This window comes from Manis pentadactyla, chromosome 3 (assembly GCF_030020395.1).
Source record: "Manis pentadactyla isolate mManPen7 chromosome 3, mManPen7.hap1, whole genome shotgun sequence".
Lineage (NCBI taxonomy): Eukaryota > Metazoa > Chordata > Mammalia > Pholidota > Manidae > Manis > Manis pentadactyla.
The window spans coordinates 57,538,300-57,565,125 of record NC_080021.1 but is presented as its reverse complement, the minus strand read 5'-3'; the positions used below and the strand labels follow the sequence as shown (position 1 = coordinate 57,565,125).

At 39.4% G+C, this 26,826-nt stretch overlaps 1 protein-coding gene across 6 annotated transcripts in view; it reads right to left on the bottom strand.

Moving 5' to 3' along the window:
• Positions 1-26,826, bottom strand: part of PAG1 (phosphoprotein membrane anchor with glycosphingolipid microdomains 1) — a 136,446-nt gene that overhangs the window by 92,460 nt on the left and 17,160 nt on the right. For 4 of the 6 annotated variants that reach the window (XM_057497938.1, XM_057497935.1, XM_057497940.1 and 1 more), the window contains exons 2-3: positions 24,880-24,976; positions 23,055-23,137 (exon numbers count right to left, since the gene is read on the bottom strand). The exons of the other annotated variants lie outside the window; for them this stretch is intronic. The gene's annotated coding sequence lies outside the window, so the exon portion shown is untranslated. The remainder of the gene's footprint in view (positions 1-23,054; positions 23,138-24,879; positions 24,977-26,826) is intronic. 6 annotated transcript variants of the gene reach the window in all.

Below are 26,826 nucleotides of genomic sequence, written 5' to 3'. Positions count from 1 at the left end.
ATGTAGGAAAGTAAAAATGATGGTGTCAATCACATGTGCTCTCAATGATTGATTAATTAATTATGCCCATGCTGCTTTTTCACTCAAGGATTCCTTCCACTTCCTGCTCATAGACACTGATGGTAACTATGAGTTAGCACCACGTACCTCAAACATGGACCTTTTGAGTTCTGCAAGGCACCACGGATTAAAACAAAAACAAAAATGGTTGTAAGCCTCAAGAATATGATAGTCCTGTCAGAACAAAGATGGCTGGGACATATTGTACAGAACTGTACAACTATTGTTGTAAAATATTTAGCCACATTATTTTATGTCTTCATCTTGAAACATGCTATGTTTTTGTTAGCATGGTTTCTTATGGTTAACATAAAACTGTATCACTTATAAAGACCACTTCCTCTAGAGGAAGTATGATTCAAGTTTGAGGAATGTAACCTCAACTCTCAAGTTGTGTTGTTGACTGTGGATCTGCGAAGGCATGTTAAAGCGTGCTAAATGGGGTAAAAAGCATCGGCAGGGAAGGCATTATGCAATAACCAGTCTCAGGGGAAGTATTCACTCAGGGAAACCAATGCATTTGTTTTTTAGTAAAGTTTAAAAAGGAAAAGAGAGAAGCTATTTCTTAGAAAGAAATGGAAAACAAAACAATGCTACGAAGACCAAAGAGAAATAGTAAAGTTGACAACATGCAAGGTGATGGTCCCTCTATGACCTGCCATGTCAGAGTCTCCAGCGGCCAGCCAGACGAGAGTGCCCCACCCTGCACCCCATCTCATGGGGCCCCTGCCCACGTGGTGGAAGAGCCTCCCAGATGTCAGCGCCAGGAGAGAAGTGAAGTAAATGGCACGGGAGAGTTAACCTTCAGGGAAGGCAGGGAAAGTGTAAAGATCACCTTTGCTGAGTGTCCACTTTCAACAAAGAGAGGCAGTGTAAATTCTCTCCTCTTTGCCTTTTGCTGAGAATTCTCCATTCTGAACTACTAAGCATTACAGCTCAGCAATATTGTGGGTTCTGGAAGCTTTCCTGAAAACTCACCGTTTTTAAAACCAGGAAGATGAATTTCAAGCTCTAAACTACTGTGTCAGAAACAAGGGTTTGGGAACAGTACCTGTCCAAAAGTGGAGAAATAACTATTTTGAGACAGTGCTAACTCTAAAAAACATTTACTGATAAACCTCCATGCTAGCAAAGAAGGCCCAGTTCAGGAGACCAAGTTATCAATGTAAATGATGCAGAGACAAGTAATAACAGAAGTATGTACAGGTTATGAATTCAGTACAGAAAAAGCATAAAGGCCCCATATCTATAGTTCTCCACTGCTCCTGGGCTAAAACCCAAGGCCCCTGGCATGGTCTGACGTGGTGCCTGCCACCCGCCAGTCATATCTCATCACGTCTCTCTCACTATCCTCACCTTCCATCTGGGGAACTCCAAGCCTCTGCCACACTGTTTGTTTGCTTGCGTGTGTAGGTGTTACTTTTAAAGGCTGAACAACTAATGTAGAAATGCCTACCTAACAAGGCACTTGTTTTTAAGCTGGAGACCACCTGTGGCAGCTTATTAAAGGTAAGTGAATCCTGGTATCTGTCTGGTGGGACCTCCAACCTGCCCCAACATGGCTCCTCAGCCAGTCACATCCCTCTCAATCTTCTCTTTTGTTTAGAGACTAGAAAAGAAATAAACTTTAAATATCAGTGTAAGTATATAGCCCTGGCATTTGGGACTGGGTATTTCTTTGTTTTGAGGGGTTAGCATTCTTCTAGTCTTCACTTGTGACAAGTAAAAATGTCTCCAGACTTTAACAAATGTTCCCTGAAGGGCAAAAACTACTCCCCAGTTGAGAATCAGTGGTGTCAAATGAATGACTTATTAAAACATAATAATATTTAAAACCTAACTTCCATTTTCTGCAGAAATATAGCAGTTTGGATGGGGACCATAAGAAAGCACAGGATGGGGTAGCAGAGAGGAAGGAAATCATGTATACTGAGCACCTGCATGTTCTTGGCCCTGTGTGAGGTCAGTCGTCTTATTTAATACTCACAAAACCCTCTGTGCTTTCTCTTCCTAAATTGGAGCTTGCAATGACTTATGCTGACAGTGTTATTCCAAGCAAAACTCTTCCGAACGAAATAAAAATAAACACTTCTAGGACATCACATAGACCAACTGCCTAATGTTTCATCCTTGAGGATGAGCAGCACACGTTCTCATGGTGAGCACCTCCGTTCATGATTTCATAGGATGTTCCCTTTGTCAAATTAAAGCCATGTGCTTGATTTCATGAATGTAGGCACAAATGCATGTCCAAGATGTGGAGACAGATGCATGGCTAAAATACCCCCTTTCCCAAACTTCCGGCAAAGTAGGCATATTTAGCTCGTGGAACTGTTAAATGCTAAATAGTCACAGCTCTTCATCTGCATCTCAAGAGAAGAGGAAATAATCTGCATCACAGAGCAGGTGGGTTGGTTAAGTCCCGATGTAAAACTACTGACCTCCCTGGGAGCATTTAATGAGAGAGGGAAGGGACAGGCATTCTTGGAAAGAATTCAATGTTGGTTTTTCCCTCCTGATTCCCCAATCAGGTCTCAATGACCGCTATTAAATGTGGCATAGTCAGGCCCAACATTATCTCCAAACAGGGGTCTTCCACAGCCCTGTCTCTTCCAAGAGGATGAGTGGCTTTTTAAATACCTATATTGATATGTAGTTTTTACTAATTGACTCTTCCTGCTTCTGTTCTAACATAATCACATCTTTCACTCTACTATCTACTCAGATACTTTAAGGAGAGTCTCAGTGTGCTGGCCAACTGTAGGTGAGGTTTCAATATTGACCCCAAAAGACAAAATTCTCCTGCCTCATGGAGCTTTCTAGTGGAGGTGGGAGACAAACCAGCCATCTGGCAAAACATAATCACTGAAAAAAACAACTGAAGCTAGTTTGGGGCTGGCATTACTTCAAGTGAGGAGTCAGGAAATCCTGAGCTCACAGAGAAGATGCTGGTTGAGCAGAGCCCAGAAGGCGGTGGGGAAGGATAGGGTAGGGATGTAGGGGAATGGAAAGTGGCTGGCTGGCCATTGGCACACACTGGAGAGTGGTGGCAACACAAGTCAGAGAGAGAATGGCCACGCTGGCCCCTCAGTGTGACCATCATGATGGCACCTCTGGTAGAATGAACATGCCCAGTGCTCCCACAGCCAGTGCAGGGCAGGCCCTGGCTATAGGCCCCAGGCAGACATGTGGGTAGACCCAGTAGAGGGAACAGGAGGAAGTCCTTTTTGGAAAATCAGAAGCAACGTTATCAGCTGAGAATAAGGATTAGGGAGGAGGTGGTAGGGGCTTGAGAGCAGAGCAGAGAGTAGGAAGACATCTTCTGGGAGGGAACGGACAAGGGAACCAGCAACCTCGGGGACTGCAGACACGAAAGCGAGGCTATTAACTCCGTGGTGTGCTTCCCTCAGCCCCATTGGCAGCACAGGTGAAGGAGCAGCATACTCAGTGATGAGTCAGGTGAATGTGGTGAGGAAAGAGGGATGCAAAGCACCTAAGGGCGCATACACGGGATGTTATAAAGAGAGGTCATGGAATCTAAGCTGGGGAGCTGGGAATAGAGATCTGGAAGGAGGATAGTGGAAATCAGTAGGATCAATGGACTGCAGGTGCTGGTGGAGTTCAGGTATGGTTGGAGTTAAGGTATGAAGGAGAGTTGAATAGAAGAGGTGATGATCAGAGACTGGGATGCTTAGAGAGAGACTGGGTTGAGACCTTGCTACTAAGCATGATTCCCAGACCAGCAACATCAGCAGCCCCTGGGGACATGTGTGAAATGCAGCATCTCAGACCTACTGAATCAGAATCTACATTTTAACAGGTGACTCATGTGCACACTAAATATGGGGAAGAACTGGCTTACATTCGGGCCGAGTTGGCTCAACCTCCACTTCACCAGAAGCCGCAGGCACCCTATAAAAAAGTGCTATTGAGTAAGTTTCTGAGGTTAGGGACTTCTCTGGGGTTCTACTTCCCATCCTCTACTTTAAAAAGCTCATTTTGGCATTCGTGGCTTTCCAGCCAGCTGCCTGGTGCCCTTGCTCCATCCTGCCTTATAACATTACAGTGTAGTTGGCAGGCTTTAGATCCATTTACCTGGGGATGCTGCCCCTCCGAGTGCCTCGCCCCCATTTCCACACTGTCTGTGGGCAAATGGCATCCCTCACTTCCTGAGACCGAGTTCCAGATAGCCCCTCTGCTCTCATTTGCCTTCAGGCAGGCAACCAGTTATTTAGTGCCTTCGATCCAGCCTGCATTAATTCCACATGCCCACATAGATCGATTACTAGGCACAAATGCAAAATATATAGCATTGCCATCGTGCCTTTTTAAAGGTTTAGCTTCCTGCTATAATTACTCTGCTTTATATCTTCCTATATAAGCAGACTGCCTTCACTCTTTATAGTTAATTTTATAAGACAAAGAAAACAACAGCTGTATACGTTTCAGAATGAAGGATGAGGGTGAGCCTAATTAATGCAGCTTTGCTCCAATAACAGCCTTATTCCTAATAAACAGAGTGTGAAATTTTCATTAACCCAGATACAAACTCCTGTACAAATACTCACACATGAAATAACATAAAAAGACCAAATTTAGAATTTCTCACTCTTCTCTAAGACCCAAATGATAGCAGATGCTGTCATTTGTAATAATTGTATTACGATTACTAAAATTTAGTGGTTAGGAGTCAGTATTTGCAGACCTGTGCTACATATCCTGTACATCCTCACCTTAGCTCATGCTCATGGGAATTCCATGGGCTCTGTACTGTTGTTATGCTTGCTCCACAGTGGGGGAACCTGAGGCTTGGGAAGGTTAAGGAACACAGCCAGTGAGTCGTGGAACCAAGTGTATCTGCCTCCAAAGCAATGCACCATCCAAAATGTTATCATTTTGGATAACACAGCTGTCACCTACCGGGTGTCCAGGTAGTTTTCTCTGCATCGTTGCACCCCTAAGCCTACACACAGTCACTACTCAATATTCCACATGCCTATCTGAATCAAGAAGGTATAAACCCATGGCCTCTAATTCCATTACTGGTAAATATTTGATCGAGACACCCTTGGCTAGATGCGACCACCTTCCAGATCTGTGGTAATTCTTTTAGCTCTGTCTCAGCTAGAATATATCCATGAGCTGAGTCAATGTGACATCACTGGCAAACTGATATAACTCTAACAAGCCTGCTCATCACCAGGGGTATGAGAGTACAATCGCCAGTAGGTGGGTGGCCCCACTTCCAGGAACAGAATCTGTCCTACTGTCAGGAGGAAATGCTGGCATCAGCCGCTCATCTGAACCCTTCATATGGTAAGACAGTGGAGCCCTCAGGTCTACTCTGCAAGTGGGCAGAAGAGAGAGAACTGACTCTAAGCCTTCCTATGTGAGTCAGTCGCCACAAAACACTGGACACACCAGCTTCCTTCCTTGCATCAGTCAACTGCCCACGATTCAGAGATAATAATGTCTGGCCCTGCTTTCTCTGCATCCCAGGAAGAGTGGGAGGATGACTGGAGCCTTCAAGGCCCTTGGGCAGGAAGAGCTGAAGTTAATGGACTTGTGTCCACACACCCAGCATTGAATGACACAAAATCAGGCCGCGACACCTGCACATGGTGATGAGAGTTCTGCATGAGGGGCTAATAACATATTTATTTTGAAGTTAGTGAGCCAAAATAAACAACAATAACAACAAAAGAACCCTCCGAAACTGACCTTCCCATTCCCCAAAGTCCATCTGTAAAATAGAAACAGAAACATTTTGTTTTTTAAAAAGAAAACTACAGGGCAACGAAGTGTTTCGGTTTCCCAGATTTTAAAAGGACAAAAACTGTAAGAAAATAAATATCCCAAGGCCCATGTTAAATATGTAGCCTTTTTATTGTAATATGTTCTGTATCTGGATAAATATTTATTACTCTATGTTTATCACTGTTCTATGCATATTTCTCTGTTTTAGGTTGTCAAGTCTGATAGGACAGGGGCCAAATAGATTTAGTTTTTTATGTAAAGCATGTGAAATTGCTATGCATAATTAGGCACTTAAAGGGTTTTTGATGAAGATGATTATGAAGAATGAGAACAGTTAATAGCAAGGTAGCACATTTACCAAAATTGTCCTGTCTTTCTGAAATGTAGGATGATCACACTCTTACAGATTTGTAGAGGTAGCCCGGGCTTAGAGATCATGCAGCATGAGCCAAACATCCGGTCTGTGGCCCTGAAGCACCAGCCCCACCTGGAAACTCCCTGGAAGGCAACCCTTGGGCCCCACCCCAGACCTACTGAATCACAAACTGCTGTTTACCAGGATGCCCACGCAATCTGTATGCTCGTTAAAGTGTGAGAGGCATAGGCCAGAGAACCACCTTGTTCAATGACTTCATTTTACCGACAAGAATTACAAACCCAGGAAGGCTGGGTGATGTGTAAGCAGTTACAGACCCTGAACTGTACCTCATACCTTCCGACCTAAGGTTCTACCACCTCTTGCTCCTTGAGGAATATTCCTTCTCAAAATAACCCTTCTTTGGGTCTACAAATAAATAACAACCTACAGCTTCCCAAGAACACTGGTTTTTGTTTGCCATAGAGGCCTTTATTCTTTTGATGTTTTGAATACACGTACGAGATGCTGCAAACAAAAATCCAGAAAACCATCTTACAGTAGTGGGGTTGCTCACTACATGCTGCCAGAGATGAGAGACCACACAGTGATGGTGTGTGGGGCTGGACACCATGCTTCATGGTTGAGATCTGGATCCCACATTTTTTTTGCACATTCAGATCCATGATGCAGCCCAGGTTGCATTTAACCTACAACCTCTATTCCCCACTTCATTAAATGCTCCTAAACTCTTAATTTGTATATGGCTCTTGGAGCTCTAGAGTTCAAGCAAATGAATATAATTCAAAGGCTTAAGAATACCTATTCCAAGAAAAAATAAATAAAACATTTGTAAGCTCATGAAAACGTCTTTGAGTTGCTGTTAATATGCTGGTTGGTCACTGTATCTTTTAAACCAGCTCCCTCCAAACCTTTCCTGTCCAGCCATTTTACATACTTCCTATATCAAATTAGGAGCCACTATTTTCTAATTAGGGGGATTTTATTATTGGTTTTCCCCTAGATTTCAGCCACAAAAAGTAGTTAGTAGAGAATTTTCAATTTCAAATTTCATCACTGTTGTGAACTGATTTCCAAAATGTTGAAAAGGACTGACATGCCCTTTAATCAGATCTGTATATGGCAGACATCTATCTTGATTCACATTTAAATACCACCTGGCCCCTTCCCAATATATGGTGACTTTCTGGAAAAAAATATCAATTTCTCCAGGTATGAAAAGATTGGTGTACTTTTTCCACAACTCTAAAATTTTCTTCCACACATTTCGAAATTAGGAAAGAATTTGTTGGATATAAAAGAAAAGCATTGAAGAAGGCATGTTTTAAAAACAAAAGATTAATTGAAGCAATAATTCAAAGGTTGGAGTAAAGGTCTGGAAAGAATGTGCAAATTTTGCTGAAAGCAAAACATTTAGATTAGCTGGAGACAAGGACAGACTAAACTGTTGTGGGTACCACTACCTAAATAAACCTTGAGACCATATCAAAGAGCTAGAGGGGGCTGGCTTACCTTAGAAGAATTCTCCTTTCTCGAGGCAACATCCTTCATAAGATAACATCATCCTGTCATTTGGGGGTACAGAGGACTCCAGAAAAGATGAAGGAAAGATAGGACAAAAGAAAATACTGCTGGAATGCACATCTCAAGACGCCTAACACAAACTGATTGATGTATCAGGTTTTAGGATACCTTGAATCCATCTTTAGGTGTTAAATCAGTACTATATTAAGCAGTTAGTCAGCACCTAGCTTATGGAAAGTGGAATGTAAAATCTACTAGCACTGGACTAACATTCCTAAATTTCCGAAAAGCAGCAACTCAATGAAACTATTAAGTGCTGCCCTTCGCATGAGAAGGTACTCCCTGTTTGCCACAGTCCTTACCACTCCTTATTGTCTCCCAGATACCGCCACCAAATCAGATGCTTTTGATTACTGCATGGTTCTGTAGTTGTTTTAAAAGTAAAGTTAAAGGAAAGGTAGTTGTACCTGCCTCTCTACCAAATTGTTGACCTACAGAGAGGGCTTTGAGATTCTCTGGCTCACTTCAGTCACTTAGGATACCACCTGAGTTTGTGACTCTTGCCCTGATTAATGCTATTATGCTGTTATCTCTGCTAGGATCATGCTCTCCTCCCTTTTCCCATCTGCCCAATCAAAATTCATTTCTCAAGGCTTATGCAGTCTTTCTGACCTTGTTAGTCAGAATTTACTGTTTCATTATTTTGTGTACTAACATTTTAAAATGAGTTCTCTGGACTAAAGATCACTTTAGGCCAATGATTGAGTCTTTTTATTTTCCTCCTCACAATTTTAAGGCCTCCCATTGCTCACAACATCCAGCCAAAGCTTCTCAATCTCCTTGCTTTGGAGTCTTAATTACCACCATCCTACATACACATAAACACACCCTAGCATGGACCTGAAGTGTGAGCCTGTGTGCGTATGTGTGTGTGTGTGGGGGTCCTGCTGGGAGGTGTTGGGGAGGAAGAGAGAAGGTTAAAAGGACAAAGGAGGCATTTGTATGCCTTCCACATTTGGATCTCCTACCCCCACAGGACCTCCAAAGAAACACAGTATGTGGTAAGGAAATCAGAAAAGATGAAGGAAAAAAAGTTGCTCCGTTTTCTTTCAGTACTTATGAAACTCCCCTCTCTGGTTTCACTCTGCAAACCAGTGGAAAATCAGATCTATGTGGTGAGGTAGGACCAAGAGTGAGGAGGAGGAGGCAAAAGATAGGAGAAAAAAATTCCCATCTTTGTTCCTCATGACTTCCTAACCCACTCTCTATAATCTGAGTGAAAATCTGCAACTGCTGAAAGATTAGGAAAGAGAGGAGATACTGGAGAATAAGAGGGCAAATCTCATCCACCACACTTCTCCTCTATCTCAGAAGCCTTTAAACCTCTAAACCTCTTTCACTTCTTTGTCTGCTTCTCAGTCCCAAACTTCTCACAAGAATGCTTCTTTCTACAATGTACTCTGCTTCTCTTCCTTCCCTAAATCCACTCAATGGAGCCACACTAGGGGCTGGAAGAGCAGCCCCTTGAAGACTGGGCTCCTATCCTGTGTAAGTGGTGTTTAACCATGCCTCCTAACAAGCCCTTGTGAATGGAATGGGGTCAATGAAAACTCCTGGACTCAAAAATACTTTCACTTATAGGATCATTGTTATAAATGTATGCAGCAAACATCCTGACATTTAGAAGTAGGAAAAATACAGAATGTACTTGCTAGTTAATTTTTTTTCAATGCCAGAGTTTCTGGGTTCAAATTACTCAGCTGCACATTATTTCTCACATACTTGTTTCTTGAGATACACTTGAGATACGTGACAAGCTTCTAATCTGTTTAATAAATCAACTGCAAAAATATTTAAATCTATTACTAAAGATACTTTAAAAACAAATAACTTGAAAAGAATTGATGTCAATCAATTTCATTGTAATATGAACATTTTTCTTCTCTAGTCCTAATGAAAGTGGGGATAAGTGAGAAGACCTTACTGTTTTGATTACTATAGCTTTGTAGTATAGTTTGAAATTGGGGAGGGTATTACCCCCAGCTTTGTTCTTCTTTCTCAAGAATGCTTTGGCTATTAAGGGATCATTTGGGGTTCCATACAAATTTTATGATTATCCATTCTAGTTCTGTGAAAACTGCCATTGGTAGAGATTGCACTGAATGTACAGATTGTTTTGGGTAGTACAGCCATTTTAACAATATTAATTCTTCCTATCCATAAATACTATATATCTTTCCATTTATTTGTATTGTCTTAAACTTCTGTCATCAATGTCTTGCAGTTTTCAGAGTACAGGTCTTTCACTTCCTTGATTAAACTTATTCCTCAGTATTTCATTCTTTTTTGATATAATTATAAATGGGATTTTTTAAAAAAGTTCTCTTTCTGCTTGTTCATGAATACATAGAAACACAACAGATTTCTGTATACTGATTTTGTATCTGCAATTTTACTGAATACATTTATTTGTTCTAATTGTTTTTGGCATAGTCTTTAGGGCTTTCTATACAGGTCGTACACTTGAAACGTATGTAATGTCAACTATACTTCAATTAAAAAAAAACAACTAAGACCTCTCCCAAAGAGCCAAATATCTTTCCTAATATAAATCATAAATAGATGGTATTTTGGTAATGGGCAGTTATTTGGCTTTAGTACAAAGACAACCTGAGAAAATATCTAAGGTTGGAAATAGGTTCTTCAAAGAGACATCTGAAAAAAACACACACATTGATAAGGGTCCCAAAAGCATGAGTAGCTTTGGTTGCCATTCTTTATCCTTCCTCATTTTATCTAAGTTACATCCCAGGCTCCTGACTCATTACATTAAAAGGAAGGCTGTTCTAGATGACCTTGTAGGTACAGAATAAAATGAGCAACTGACAAAGAAGAAAAAGAATGTACAGTGCAGACATGTTGCTACTTATGAAAGGAAACATTGATGCTTGGTGCAAGAGAGAGCAAAACTCTTCTGCCTTTGCCTGGTGAGCCTTCCCTCCTATAACAGCAAGCAAAGAGCGGGCTGGCAACACATATGGGGCACTGTTCTATGCACTTTTCATATGACAACAACCTTATGAGGGAAATATAATTGGTGTTCCCATTTTACAGATGAAGAAACTGAAGTACAAGGGGGCTAATTATTTGCTCAAGGTCACAGAGCTAGGAGCAGGACTGGGAGGAAGGCAGACACATAGTAACAAATACTCTGGCTCCAGAGCAAAAGCTCTTATCTTCTCAACCTTTTTTCTATTTTGCACCCTTTTACCCCCTTCTCCATTGTCTTCCTTCCTGCAAGTGCCTGAGTTTTGCCCACAGTGGTATTATAAGCTGTGAACTCACTGATCTCTTGGTTTGGTAAAATCATAGGTCTCAGCCTTCTCAGAACTTCCCTTCGAATAAAGATAACACAGATTATCAGGAAGAGTTCAGAGATTAGATCCCAAGCAACCTTTCCATTCCTGGACATCCCCGACATCCACCCTATCTTCCATCAGCACTTGTCATATGCCAGCCTAGAAGGTTATCATCTGCAGGGACTTGTCAGTAATCTCTCAACCGTAACACAATTTGTACAAACAAGGCCACCTCTTGCCATCTACTCTTTGATCCAGAGGTGGGGGAAAACACTTCTAATCCTAATATAGCTTGCAATACTATTATCCTCAGACAATTTTGAATTAACTTAGTTCAATATCAAACATGATCAGTTCACTTCTGAATGTCTACTCAGTAACAAAAACGTGCTAAGGTACTACAAAGCATATCAACATGAATAATGTTGTACTAACATCTTTCTGAATTTGCACATGGCAAGTTTGGACATGGAATTTCCCTCATGGTAAATTCTCCTTCTGCAAAATTCTTTCTTTCCATTTCTCTCTAGGTCAACAATTTCCGACTGAGTATCTGAGAATCAGGAGAGACAGAGTTGGGCCCCCTAGGAGAGAGATGTGGTCTTTGAGTTATAAAATGGAAAGCAGCTTAATACTTCATTAGAAAACCAGATGCAGAAGAAATATTACCTGTTACTCTGTGTACTAGAGCCATGAAATCAAATCTATTTATAAACACCTCACTGAAACTCCAGATAGAACATTCCTTTAGCAAGGAATGTTAAAGAACCATAACAATGAAGAAAGTAACTGCACAATACTCATTATTACTAATTTAAGAAATGCCAAAGAAGGCATATTTTATTTCATGTATGCCTATTTCATTTTAGTTAATAGCTTCATAGATGAACTAATGATTTCAGCTCCTCCAATTCTATGGGAGTCTTAAGTTCAATTCAAATTCTCTTATGATGGGGGCTTTTAGAAACATACATTTAAGTAGTTTATAATCAGGGAGGATACAACTACACAAATTGCTAAGATAAAGGGTGGAATATCAAAGCCATGAGAAAGAAATGTGGCTTGTATGTTAAAAAAGAAATGAAGCAATAGATTGTTACTGAAGAGATCAGAAAGGCTTTGAAGAATGAGTCCCATTTGGGCAGAAGAATGAACCTAGCAGAGGTAACAGCTTTGTGGTGTCATAATGGGCAAGAGTCCCAAATACAAGTGCTGACCAGGCTGGGGCAGGGAGCATGCATGAGCGAAGTGCACCAGATAAAGTCAAAGCCTTCTCTAAAGGTCTATGATTTGGTAGAGATGTTACTTTACTTTGCTTTAAGAAAAAGAACAGTGCCCTGCAGTGATAAAAAGGCAGCCACAATTGGCTGCATCATTTGGAGACAATAAAAAGAGGCAAGGACTGTGGCAAATGCGCCTCCTCTGGAAGGGCAACCACTAAGCAATGTACCTCACGCCTGTGGGGGAAAGTGGGAATGGGAACCCAGCGCTGGCAGATTTTGTTTTTTGCCTAAGAGAAGCTAGAAACCTGGACTTTTACATGATATCTCATAATGTTTAAATATATGCTACTAATATCAATTTTGAAATTTGAAATACTCTACCACCTAGCACTAATTGGGCCAACGCAAAATAGGTTGAGTATCAGGTCTGAGGGCTTTGATGTATGGCTTCTGCTGCGGTGGGAGTAGGATGGGATATGGATGGCAAGGCAAAGGCCTGCGATTTCAATCCCAGATTTACTTCACTGTAGCCTAGGAAAAGTGCTTAAACTTCTTGAGGTCAGTATCTTACTCTGGAAACATACTTGGAGAAGAATTAACAGCCTATATGAATAGGCAGAAGAATACAGTCATTAAAGAGAATGCAGCATTTGGAATCAGACTGCCCAGTTCAAATGGGGACTCACTATTCCCCAAATTACTTCGCCTCTGTGACTCGGTCTCCTATCCTTTAAATGGTACTGGCCTCATATGGTGTTGGGGATTCAACAAATGTTAACTATTTTTTGACACATATAATAGAATCTCTTGCCTTCCTTCCAACCCCCACCAAATAAAGAGTAACTATACTTTGAAAAAGCCTATTTTGTACTAACATCTTTCTGAATTTGGATATGGGAAGATCTTTACAGTATAATACTGAATCATGTTTTCAAATTAAAATGATCTCCAAGAAATAAAGAGTTCTTCACTTTCCTTCTAATTTTTTTTAACTGAACCTTTAATTTTTAGATAACTGTTACATCTGCAGGTGCCTATAACATAGGGAGAGCCCATGTATCCACAGATGACTTTTCCCCAAAGGTAACTTATTGAAACACTATAGTACAATATTACAACTAGGATATTGACAGTGACACAGTGAAGATACAAAAAATTTCCACGCCACAAGATTACTCATGTTGCTTTTCTGTTGTGACATCCATTTCCCTCCTGCCCCTACCACATCCTTAACTCCTGTCAGTACTATTCTGGTCTCTATTTCTAAAATTTTGTCACTTTTAAAGAATGGTATATAAAGGGTATCATACAGTATGTGACCATTTAGGATTGGCCTTCTTAGCATAATTTCTGGAGATTTGTACAAATTGATCAATAGTTGGTTCATTTTTATTGTTGAGTAATAGTTAATGTTTTGGATATAACACGGTTTGTTTGATCATTCATCCACTGAATAACATCTGAGTTGTTTCCAGTGTTTATTTCTATTACAAATCAAGCTACTATAAATACCCTTGTATAGGGTTTTGTGAGAACTTAAGTCTTAATTTCTCTAGGATAAATGCCCCAGGTGCAATTACTAGGTCATATAGTAGTTGCACGTTTAGTTTTTTTAAGCAGCCACCAAGCTATTTTCTAGAGTGGCTTTAATATTTTACATTTTCACCAGCAATATATGAGTGACCCAGTTTTTCCAAACCTTCACCAGCATTTGGTGTTAACTGTTTCAATTTTAGCCATTCTGACAAGTGTATAGTGATATTTTAATGGTGTTTTAATTTGCATTTTCCTAATAGCTGGTGATGTTGAACATCTTTTCATGTGTTTATTTGCCATCTGTATACTCTCTTTAGTGAATGTATCTATTTCTTTTGTCCATTTTGTAATTGCATTGTTTATTTTTATTTTGTTTTGTTTAGATCTTTCTTAAGCACATGTTTTGCAAACACTCTTTCCTCACTCAATGGCTTGGCTTTTTGTATCTTAAAAGGGCCTTTTGCAGAGAAAAAGTTTTTAATTTTGATTACATCCAATTCTTATCAAAGTTTCCTAGTTAGATTGTGCTTTTGGTGTCAAGCCTAAGACCTTTTTACCTAACTCTAGATCTTAAAGATTTGTTCCTATATTTTTCCCAAGAGTGGTATAGATTAATGTTTTACATTAAATCCATGATTCATTTTGAACTTTTGTAGACGTGAGACAGATCAAGGTTCCATTTTTTTTAACATATGGATGTGCAATTGTCCAGCACTATTTTTTGAAAAGGCTAACTTCCTTCACTGAATTGCTTTTGCACCTTTGCTGAAAATCAGAATCTATGTTGTTTATAAGCCACACAAGTCTATGGTATTCTGTTATGGCAGCCTCATTGGACGGAGACAGTAGCTTAAAATATAATTTATAATCTTAACCAATCTGTAAGTAAGAAGACTTGCTGTATTCTATCTGGATATCCTAGGGGAACATTTGTCTTCTTGCTTTATTGTCAGCTTCTGGGGGCTGCCTGCAAAGCTTGGCTCGTGACCCTGCATCACATTGCCTTTTCTCCCTCTGCTTCTATCACCACCTCACCTTATCTTGTCTTTCTGCCTCCCTCTTGTAAGAAGTCTTATGATTACATAGGACCCACCCAGAAAATTCAGGATATTCTCTACATCACAAAATCCTTGAATTAGTCACATTTGTGAAGTCCCATTTCCTATGTAAAGTCACATATTTACAGGTTCTTGGAATTACAATGTGGGTATCTTTGGGGGCCTACTATATATACCTGCCTTCTTGTATCTGTACCTTTGTATCTTTTGCCAAATTTGGCAAGTTTGCAGCCATTATCTCTTCAAGTACTTTTTCAGCCCCTCCTTCTTCCTCTTCTGGGACGTCAATAACACAATGTCAGATCTCACAGGTCCCTGATGCTGTTTTCATGTTTTCTTCAGTCTATTTTCTCTCTTTATTTGGACTAAGGAATGTCTGTTGTTCTGTGTTTAGGGCACTGATTCTTTCCTCGGTCCCCTCCCTTCTGCTGTTCAGCCCATCCACCGAGATTTATTTTTGGTTGTTGTATTTGCTGGTCTAAGATATCCACTAGGTTCTTCATTACATTTCTTATTTATTTTCTGGGATTTTCTATTTTTTCATTTGCATCCAGCATGTCCTATTTGCTCAATGGTCAGACAATACTAACATCTTCATCGTCTCAGTGATAGCCTCTATCAATTGCCATTTTTTTCATTCAGTTTGAGATTTTCCTGGTTCTTGGTATGACGAGGGATTTTTAAATTGAAACTGGACATGTTGTGTATTATGAGACTCTAGATCTTATTTAAACTTATTTTAGCAGCCTTCCTCTGACATCACTCCAGCAGACCAAGAGGGAGACTGTCATTATTGCCAGGTCAGGGGAGAATCAGGTGTCCCACTACACCTCCACTGACCCCTGAGAGAAGGGCTCCTCCTTACTGGGGAGGGGGTGGTCTGGGCTCTCCACTAGGCCTCCACGGATCCTTCCTGGCGGGATGGGAACGATCCTGGTGCCGCGTCCTCTGCACTCTTCACTGACGCCCCATGGTGGTGGGGCAGGGCGAGGAATCCAGACTCCTCATGTGCTTTCCACTTACTCATGGGTGGAAGTGAAGTGATAGGTTTTGTTACTACCCAGTAGAAATCAAAGTCCTGGCTCCCTATACTCAGCCTTCCGTGACACCTCGCAGTGAGAGCCCGGCAAGGCTGGATATCTCAGTGTCCCCATCAGCCTTTGCTGGCAGGGTGGGGCCCCTGCTTTTTCTGTGAGGTCTGGCTAGAGCACAGGGGTTGTTGTCTGAAAGCTTTCTACCTGCTGGGTGCCCCTTTTCTGGTCCTTTGGCTACAGAGGACAGACTGTTGTTGATGTGGCTCTATTCCTGCTGCAGTTTCTTGATTGCCGGCTTCTCCAGTTCCAGATCTGGGATATGTGAGGCAAAACCCAAACCCCTGTGACTAATCCCTGTGTCATCCCTGGGGCCTGGACGCCTACAGATGATCTACCTTCTTTTCTCCATGTTTTCCAGTTTTCTTCTTATATTCATTTTACACAGACTGTCTAGGGTTTTTAATTGTACTTTCTGGGAAGAATGGGCAAAAATATGTCTACTTCATCATCCCAGAAGTAGTCCATCCTTCCTTTCATTTTGAAGATCAAATTAGAAACCTCATCAAGGAAATTACATTTACTATTTTTATATGAAGTAGTAGCAAAAGTTTATATGAAGTCCATTTCAAATACTTGTCAAATAAGTTTAAGGAAAACTTTAAAAATGTGTCAAGGCACTTAACCCATCAGAAAATCAATTTCCAAAGAGTATGTTCCAAATGTTCTAAAAAAATACCCAAATGACTTTGTTACCTTTTTATTTCAAGATCTTTCAAGAAAAAGAATAGAACTTTTCTCTGCAGATGATGTCTTATAATTAATTATCTTGAATTCTGAGGTTTTTAGTTTTATTCCTACTTCAGTAATCATTTGAAGATGTCTCTCTCTGTTCTAAGCCATCTATAAGAAGTAGTTGCACAGGTCTTGTGTATGTTTATACTTATATTATTGGAAAGCTTTTCTCCCAAATGACCTCTTTACAGAAGTTAAGAGAACTTGATGTATGTGAGGGCAGGCACTTATTATTAAAGAGCAGATATGTTTGTAATATTAGATCTGTTTCCTTTAATTAACCCTTTATTTTAGATGAAATGGACAAAGTGTCAAAAGAGGACCTTGAAGTAAATAGAAGTCTGCCTAAAATACATTGAGATGAAGTCTGATTTTAACAGAAATTCTTCTTTGTAGTTCAATACGAAATGTTACTCTTAAGAGATTTAGGTAAGGAGTGTCAGAATAAAATACGATACAGTAAGTAGCAAGCAATGTGTAAATAAGAATAACATTCAAGTAGATGAAAGCACTTTAAAACAACCCAAGAGCAGCTCTGAGTTATGACAGTTGGGCACTTATTTCAAATAGTTCTGGGAAAACCAGGGTTTGGATCTTGTACTCCACTTGCCAGTTAGAAGCAAATGGCAATTCCTCAGGGTAGATGCTAAATTCATCACATTATTGCTTCACAGAGTCATTTTCTCTTCCGGGGTGAACAGAAGGAAACTGCATGGTGCAGTACTCAGTGAAATGTAAAGTAAGGATTAACAAACTATTCTGGAGAGTTAGCAAAATTGAGCTTCATCAACCAGCTTGACTCACAGCCAGTCTGGCAAAAAGCATCCTAGAAAGAAAACTCACAGTGAAGTGACAAGTGGACAAAAGAAAAATAACTCACAGAAGCATTAAAATCATGAAAAGGTGCATTGTGTTCTATGATCAGCCAAGTCCATTATTAGAATAACAAGAATCCATTCTATACTCACTATGCAAGTTCAAAACATCCCACTGGCCCACTGTAAAATCTGCATAGGAAACAAACAGTACATTCCACCATCTACGCAGGAAAGGTACTCATAGGTGGTGTGTAGATTTATTTTCCATTTATGTTAAAAGACACACGAGCTATCCTTACAGAGCTGACGTGTGGCAAAGGCTATCTCCAGCTTCCTGAGACCTAAAAGACTGAATACATTCGGGGATTGTTTAGTCTGAATAAATCTTTCAGATACAAAACTGAATTATTAATGCAGTCAGGTAAAGTTAAACACAAAATCAATATCTGAATTCTTTAAATGCTTAAAACTGAAGCATGCATTTTGGTTATGTTTCTTTGTTTTATTATTATTTAGATATATAGAACTCTAACTCTTCCAGTAAGCAGTCATAATTTTATCTGGCCAGTTTACATTGTGCTATTTAATAACAAGATTTTGCCCTATTTAATAGTTGTTCAGACTGTAATCAGAATTCAGAGTTGGGGTACCGTAAAACATCACCCAGTTCATTTTCTTATCTTAAGGTAGGACTACATTAAAGTAGTTCAGGACCAACATGAGTAGTTCTTTTTTTTTGTATTTATTTATTATTAATTTGTTTATTAAGGTATCATTGATATACACTCTTATGAAGGTTTCACATGAAAAACATTGTGGTTACTACAATTACCCATATTATCAAGTCCCCCCCATGCCCCACTGCAGTCACTGCCCATCAGTGTAGTAAGATGCCACAGGTCCCTACTTGTCTGTCTTCTCTGTGCTACACTGTCTTCCCTGTGACTCCATCCCCAACACCACAACATGAGTAGTTCTTACTATTACCTATAAGAGGGAATTAAAAAAAGGTATGTATAAATGTTTGTGTATGTTTATTTTTTATGAGTTTATCTATTTAATTTATATTTAACCTGGAATCCAGATGCTCTAACTTAAGCCTATTTCTAAGTGTTCATGTCTCCTAGTCTGAGAAATAATCACCAAATCATCTTTCTTGATGCTTGAATGATACTATTAAAATTACTAGAGCAACTGGTCGGCCATATAATTATTAGATCCCACCTCACACCACATACAAATACCAATTTCAGACAGATTAAACATTTAAATGTAAACTTTAAGATGTCAGTATGGAAGAATTCTTGTGGCCTCAGGGTGACACAAAAATATAAGCTATATTATTTTATTTGTTTATTTATGATATATATAATAAAACATATGTGAAACATAAACTATGTTCTTCTATATAAAATATGTATAATACAATATATATTATATATACCTGTTACATAATATAGCAAAATATATTTTACATGACAAATAAAATGTTATTTAAAATATATATACTATTCTTTTATACAGACTACCTCATTGAACTAAAGTTAAGATCTCCTTTGAGAATATGCTAGTAATCATTGAATTGTATACTTTAAGAGAGTAAACTTTATGATATGTAAGTTATATCTCAAGAAAGCTGTTATTGAAAAGAAAACCCATAAAATAATGCAAAAACAGGTTGCAAATGTAAGAAAATAGTGGAAATCAAACAATGGATGGAATAGTATATGGAATATATAAAAACTTTTACAAATCAACAAGAAAAATGTGAACAGTCCAAACAAAGAACAATCAAAAGATAGGAAGAAGCATTTCACAGGCTAGGAAGTACAATTTGTTCATAAATACAGGAACACATGTTACACTTCACTGGTAATCAGGGAATTGCAAATTATAACCCACAATAAGATACTATTCTTATCTACCAGACAAGCAAATTAGCAAATACGATAATATTAGGTTATGGTATAGATGAGACACATCAGAAACTCTAATATACTGCTTATATAAACTGATATAAACATGTTGAAAAAGTTTCTTATTGCCCATTAAAATGAACATATCCATCATCAATGTTAAGCAATTCCACTCCTAGGTATATATTTTACAGCAAGGTCAGCAAACTATGGACCACAAGATAAGAATGTTTTTTTTTTTAACATTTTTAAAGAGTTGAAAGAAGGAGGAAGAGGAGGAAGACAAGAGCATCAGCAGAGACCATCTGTGCCTTGCAAAGCCTAAAATATTTACTACCTGGTCATTTACAGGAAAAGTTTACTGACCCCTATTTTAAATAAACTCTTGTACATTCTTAACACTATGTTAAGAGAATAGAATGACAAACACAAATGTTCCATCAACAGGAGATTGGCTAAATCAATTGTGGAATACAACAGAATTCTACCCAGCAATGAAAATAAACCACAGCTACATGTAACTCAGTAAAATAACTATGTAAAAGAAGCAAGTCACAGGGAACACAGAGTACGAGTCCACTTACATAAGGTACAAAACAAGCCCCATTAATGTTCTGGCGCTATGTCACAGATAATGAAGCTGTCAGTCCCTTGCAGAAGCAGACACTGTGGATCTGAGGTAGCAGGAGAAGAATTTTAAGTCTGGAGAGCTGCACTGCCATCAGTCACTTGGACTGGCTGGGCAGCCACACTGGCGAGTCACAGAGAGGGGATTCTGTATGCTGTCCACCATGATTTTAAGAATTTAGACAGTTAAAGAATGGGGAGACATTGTAATGCCATTGCGCTCCTCCCTAAACATATCAAAGATCAGTAAAAAAAAACACTGATGGAAAGCTTAAAGTTCCTCAGTACAAAACATTTACTCTAATTTTAAAATATGTTTATGTTTAAAATATGTATATGATAAAAATATATTATGTTTATCAAAAATAATTCCTCAATATCTATTATCTTCAGAGAGCTTCACATTTGGGTGTGCTTCTTTGATTATTACTTAGATACCAACTTCTTCCTAAAAGCATATGCAGCAGCCTCAGTGATTTATAAGTTTAAAGGGAAAAAAATGTACCAGACACAAGCCAAGCATGTGTTATAATAGTGGCTCATTAAAAGTACGACTGAATAGCACTGTTATGTTTTTGCTCTTTGGGACTCTGCTTCCAAAGTCCATTTCTCTCCAAAAGAATAGCTCCTGGCACTAAAATAAATATTCTGTAATCATATTAACTGGGGACTTTTTTCACCTTTCTATTTTTTCCTCCAATGCATATAACTAATGTGTTTATCCTCACTATGGATAAATAGCAAAGTGACTCTGATATATTTAGGTGTAAGCACCTAAAAGAACACCTGGAACAATAGCTGGAAAATGTTGAGCCTTAAAAAGAAACCAAATAAATCTGCTTGCCAAACAAACATTTAAACAAAACAAAACAAAACTACCACACACACACACACACACACACACAAAAGCTAGTTTAGCATGCCAGTAGAAAGAACCAGAGATGCTAAGCTCTAACAAAGGCAAGGGAAAGTTATTGCCAAACATGTCAAAATAAAAGGCTTTAGACAAATTGAAGAGGTTCATTTGTTATCATTAAGGGGAAAAAGGTTAAATCAGCAAAGAATAGTTTCTTTCTTGGCAATAACAGCTGGTCAATTTGTTTTTAGCTTTTTGAGAAATCATTGTACCAAATTTTTACTCTTTCTTCCTGAAATTCAATATGTGAAATTATAGTTACAAGTGGAGATCTATCACAGTTTTATCAAGAATTGTGAGGGTGCTGAGATTTTATCCAACTTGTAAGCTAACAAGTTGGCGTGCTAATTGTTATGGATGTTATACGAAGACACAAGACTCCTGGGTCAGAGACAAAGGATTTTATTAGTCACTCACAGCATGACATGGATTTGAGGTTTTGTCACTTCCACTTGGTGCTCAAGTCCCAGAGGGTGCTATGGAGGGGCTTAGGTGGATGTGGGGCTTGCAGTGAGTGTGGGGCTTGCATCACACCTAAACAACTTTGAGTCTGAGGAACATGACTTGTTCATAATGGAGCCTTGCCCTGGAGGGAAACATATCTTCTAAGGCTGTTCTCCTTATAAATATCCTTGGAAAAATAGTTCAGAATCAAAAAGGCAGTTAGTGCTTCTGCTTGCAAGACATGTAGAAATGTGAGAGACCCTTCTCAACACTCTCATTAAAAAAAACAAAAAACAAAACTGTGAAGACTTTGAAATTGCATTGCAGTTATAGATAAATTTGGGGAAGGGCTGCATCTTTCTCATATTGAGTTTCTCAGTCCATGAACACTGTATGTATTTCCATTTACTCAGGTCTTTTATGTGTTTCAATAAAGCTTATTAATTCCTTATCTTTATGAAAGACTATCCTTGAGTGCTTTGTAGTTTCTGTTGCTAATGTAAATGGTATTTTTATATTATTTAAAACAGTTTAAAACAATTATCCAATTCTCCCTGGTATATAGGAACACAAAGATAATAATTGTCTTTCTGAACTGTGTATCAGGTAACTTCTGGTAACTACCAGGTAACTCCCTCTCTGCTTTATCAATTAATAGTATTCCACAAATATCAGTGAGTCTCTTGTTATGTGTCCTTGGGGTGGGCTATAAAAACAAGAAGACCTTAATGGAGCTCTGACTATGTGTCAGGCACTATACCTATGCTTTCTATGTAGCAGCTCTTATATTTCTCAAAACACTCTATGAGATAAATTCCAATATTTAGATGGGAACAATGAAAGAGACAAGATATATAACTTGCTCAAGATCAGACACTGTAAGTTTAAGAACATTTTAAGTGCTCTTACGGGATTTCCAGTCCCTTCCTGGCAGCAGGGTAGACTATAATCTAGTTCTGGCTAAGTCTGGCAGAATGGAGACCAGTTAGGAGACTTAAAAAATATAGAGTTGAGCCTTAAGATTTATATATGTGTGAAATTTTCAATTCCTGAATAACAGTGACTTTTCTCTCTGGTAGGGGTTTTCTAAGATTGGTTGAAATACAGCTACAGCCCTCAAGTCAGAAGACTTAGGTTGGAGTCATGCCCCACAACCTCCTAGCTTTTTAAGGTGTGCAGGCAAGCAGTCTATTTGCTTCAAGTCTTCATTTTCAAGGCCACAAAGGAAATACTCCTTGCTCTATTTCACAGGCATAGAAAGGGAAGCAAGTAAGAAAATGATAGCAAATTGTATAAAATATCATAAAATATAGGCAATTAAAGTGTAAATTATTGTAAAAATGGAGGTATTGCCTCTTACTTTCCAATTTAGACAGTGTCTATATAATATCCACCCATCCCATTTTTATCTTCAGTTAATTTCAGACCAATTCAGCAAATATTTCATTGATTACTATAAAGCATATTCAGGGCTAGACATTGGGGAAATAAACATTAACAGGGTGTGATGTCTGCCTTCAAGAAACTCATAGTCCAATGGGAGACAGATCACTAACCAGGCAATTATGAGAAAATGTGAGATGCTCTTTAAAAGGGATGTAATGGAGGACTTACGGGAATGCAGATAAGGGACATCTAAACCAGACAGGGTTGGAGTGGTAGGACAATCAGAGTCCGTGGCTCAGAGAAGGTGGGACCTGAAGAAGAAACCAGGGCTTAGTCAGTTACGGGACTCAAGGAGCTATTTGTGCAAAATTGCAGGCTACATTTAGGGACCTTTGCATTGATATATACAACTAGAACACAGAACACCCAAGAGAGTGTAAGAAATGAGGCTAGACTGACCACCAGGGAACAGATAACTAAAAACTTTGTATGCCATGCCGACTGGAGACCATATTCAGAAGCCTCAATGAAGGATTTTAAAGAAAGACATGAACAAATCAGCATGCTAGATAATTCTTCCTGGCAGCAGGGTAGACTATAATCTAATTCTGGCAAAGTCTGGCAGAATGGAGACCAGTTTGGAGACTTAAAAAATATAGCATTGGGCCATATGTCATCCAGATGATAACATTCTAAAAAGAGAATGGCAGAATGATGTGAAATTAAAAGGCATATTCAATATTTAATAGAGAGAGTGCACAGATCTGTATGTGGCCAAGGGCTATGACAAGTGAAGGATAAAGAGGCTTCATCAAAAGTGACTTTTGTTTTACTGGTCCCATCTATTGAATGGGTGACAGTCAGGCAAAAACTATGGGAAGGATGAGATGTAGCAGAAGGAAGTATGGAGGGGGTGCTGACTGGTGAGTTGGGTATTTGAACATGTTAAGTTAGAATATCACAGAGCAAATATCCACTGTGTGTCAGGCACAAAAGGGGAACTCCCAAAGAAGCAGTGAATACAAGTCTCTTCCTCTGCGATCTGGTTGAGAATACACATATTTGAATAAGCTATTCATGGCAAGCTTAATAAATGCTGGGGCCAATGAGGCCTTCAACAGTGAAGAGCAAATTTTATCAATGAGTTGTACCATGGTAGTTGTATCCTAAATCACAGAGTGAAGAAAAACCCTGACAATGTTAGTTTGGAGTCTGTCTGAATTTTAAAAATCCATTTATGAATAGTAAAATGATATCACTTTCTATAATGAGGCTTCAGAGAAACATACTTATTCTGAAAATGATTTTGTCTTTGTTAAATATGACAAATTCGTAGAACCTTTGCATCTCACAGCTAGGAAGTCTCTAAATATCAATCAGCTAACCATCAAATGTTTATGTCCCTCTATAGATTCAGCAATATCAGCCTGATCCAAATTTTATCCCTTGTCACAGAACTGATTCGACAACTGCAACAGTATTAAAATTTTGTAAATTAAACCCATCATTTAGCAATATGCTTTTCCCAACATCACACAGACAGTGAATTATTTCTCAATCAATCCACTGGCATATGCCATTTTTCCTAAGTCAGAAGGACATGTGATCTGTCTTAATAATTCATTCTTTAATCCCTAACTGATCTAAAAACTACTGTATTTTTTTTTGTGGTGGTGAGCTTCAGTAGGAGAAGTCACAGGAAAATAGAAGGAGTGAAGCAAAAATTACAACTTCTTTCAGATCTCCCTTTAACCCCAACTCAGAGACTTCCTAGCTTGCAGGCAAGTCACGCCACCACTTCATCTAGATTCCTCTCTTACAAAGTGGGCATTGTGAGCCCTTAATGCTATACACTAATATGCTTGAAAAATGCTTGGTTTCCAATAAATGCTTAATGAATGAGGCCTCCAAGACATATGCTAAACGAAACAAGATATAAAACCAAGAAAATAATACGCTAACAATACATAGCCTTTGTGGTACCATTCAAACTAACTGCCCCAAAACGGAACTGACTGTATATACCTGACTGGCCCCAAGGCAGTCATCTTACCTTCAGTGGGTGACCCAGGAATCAAAGATGCAGCTGGCGCTTGGAGAGATGACCCAGGACAATTCAATTTAAAAAAGCCTGAGTGTGGTCACAAAGTCTAGAAATTGGTGAATGCACATAACAAAGGATATATTAGTATAACTTTACAATACATGGTATCTTCTAGAACATGTATGTCTGTATTTCCAGGCTTTACAACCTACAAATAAGTTCATTCACTACAATCACAAAGTCAAAGTCTCTTCCCACTTTACAAATCCAGCCTTCTTTAAACTGCACCTAAACCTTTAGTTTTCTTCCCTCTTGAGTTGTCGCTGAAGTTCCTCTTTCGCTTACACACAAATGTAGGCCCAGATGGGGGACGTTGTACTTTCACAATAGGATGCCTTGTCTGTGTGCTATGCCCCCAAAGGTGTCCCTGAGCCCATCTTACACCATTAAGGATGGAAATGAGACTGATTGCCACCACCAAGTAAGAGAACATGCCCCTTGGGAAAACCTGTACACAGAAATTTGCCTCTCTGGACAGTCAGCCTCACACAGTAGCAGTCAAAGCTCACAAAAATAACATCAGGAAGGAGTGTTTGTCTGATGTTCTGAAATCATCAAAGCAGTGATCTATGCTGTGACAATCATGGCAGCGTCTGTGATCAAGAATCCTGCCTCCCCTTTACACCACATAACAATTCAGGCTTCAGAGAAGACAGAAGCTCATCACTGCCAAGAAGTTCATTCAAACGGGGTTCATTCTGAGACAGGCAATTTACAGCGGGAGTCTAGTGTGGGTGGTGGCTGGTGTCCTAGAGGATGTTCCCCTATAGGTCACAGCTGCAGGGGGCCCAACACAGGGGCCACGGCAGTGTGAAGGGGAGAGGGTTGGAGGTGGTGGTGGGGCGCTGCTCTGGGAGGATTTCTGCTTGCCCTCTTTCCATGCTCTTCTTCTCTATGTATTCCCCAGGGTGGAGGTGTTATGAGTCGAACTCCGTTTCCCCTAAGTTCACATGTTGAAGCCCTAACGCTCGGTACTGCAGAACGTGACTGTATTCAGAGTCGGGGCCTTTACAGAGGTAATTAAGTTAAAATAAGGTCATTAGGGTAGGCTCTAATCCAATTTGACTGGTCCTACTACAAAGAGATTAGGACCCACAGAGAGACCCCTGGGCACGCATGCACAGAGGGATTACATGTAAAAGACGGCAACAGCACAGCCATGTGCGAGCCAAGGAGAGCGGCCTCAGAGGAAACCGACTTCCCGCACGCTGGTCTCAGGCTTCCAGCCTCCAGGACTGCGGCAAAATCAATTTGTTGTTAAAGCCACCCAGTCTGTGTGTGTGTGTTATTTGTTATGGGAGCCCTAACAAACCATTAAGGAGGCCTTCCTGAAAGTCAGGCCAACCAACACTTACTACGAAATTAAATCTTCTGGATTAATACTTTCAAAACCCCATCAACACAAGAAAATAAAGCTGGGCCCTTCCTCACCCTTTTGAGTCAGGCAGGTCAGGCAGGTAATTTATTTAAGTAAATGTGTTTCCAAGCCAGCTTTTAAACAAGATTTCTAATTATCAATGTGCTTTCACTCAGCAACCCTCCTCCACTTCTCCAACACCATCTTCACAACTCTTGCTTCAAGAGCCACTTAAGAAATAAATGATTCATGGCAACTGAAAGCATGGTAATTTTCTGTGAGGCATAATGGTTGGTTTTCTAGGCATATGGGTGATTAAAAAAATGCTACCCCTGAATCTTCTAACTTCTTCTGTGAGAAAAAGGCAAAAAGAGGCCCAGAAAGCCCTAAAAAGATAAAATCTCTCCTTTGCAATATATATATATTTCTCCCCTAGGACTTAAAATTCTACCTTTAAGGAACAAAATAAAACATCCCCTTCAGGAAAAAAAGATAGCAGAAATGAACATTTCTGGTTCTGACCTAAGATGGGATGTGTG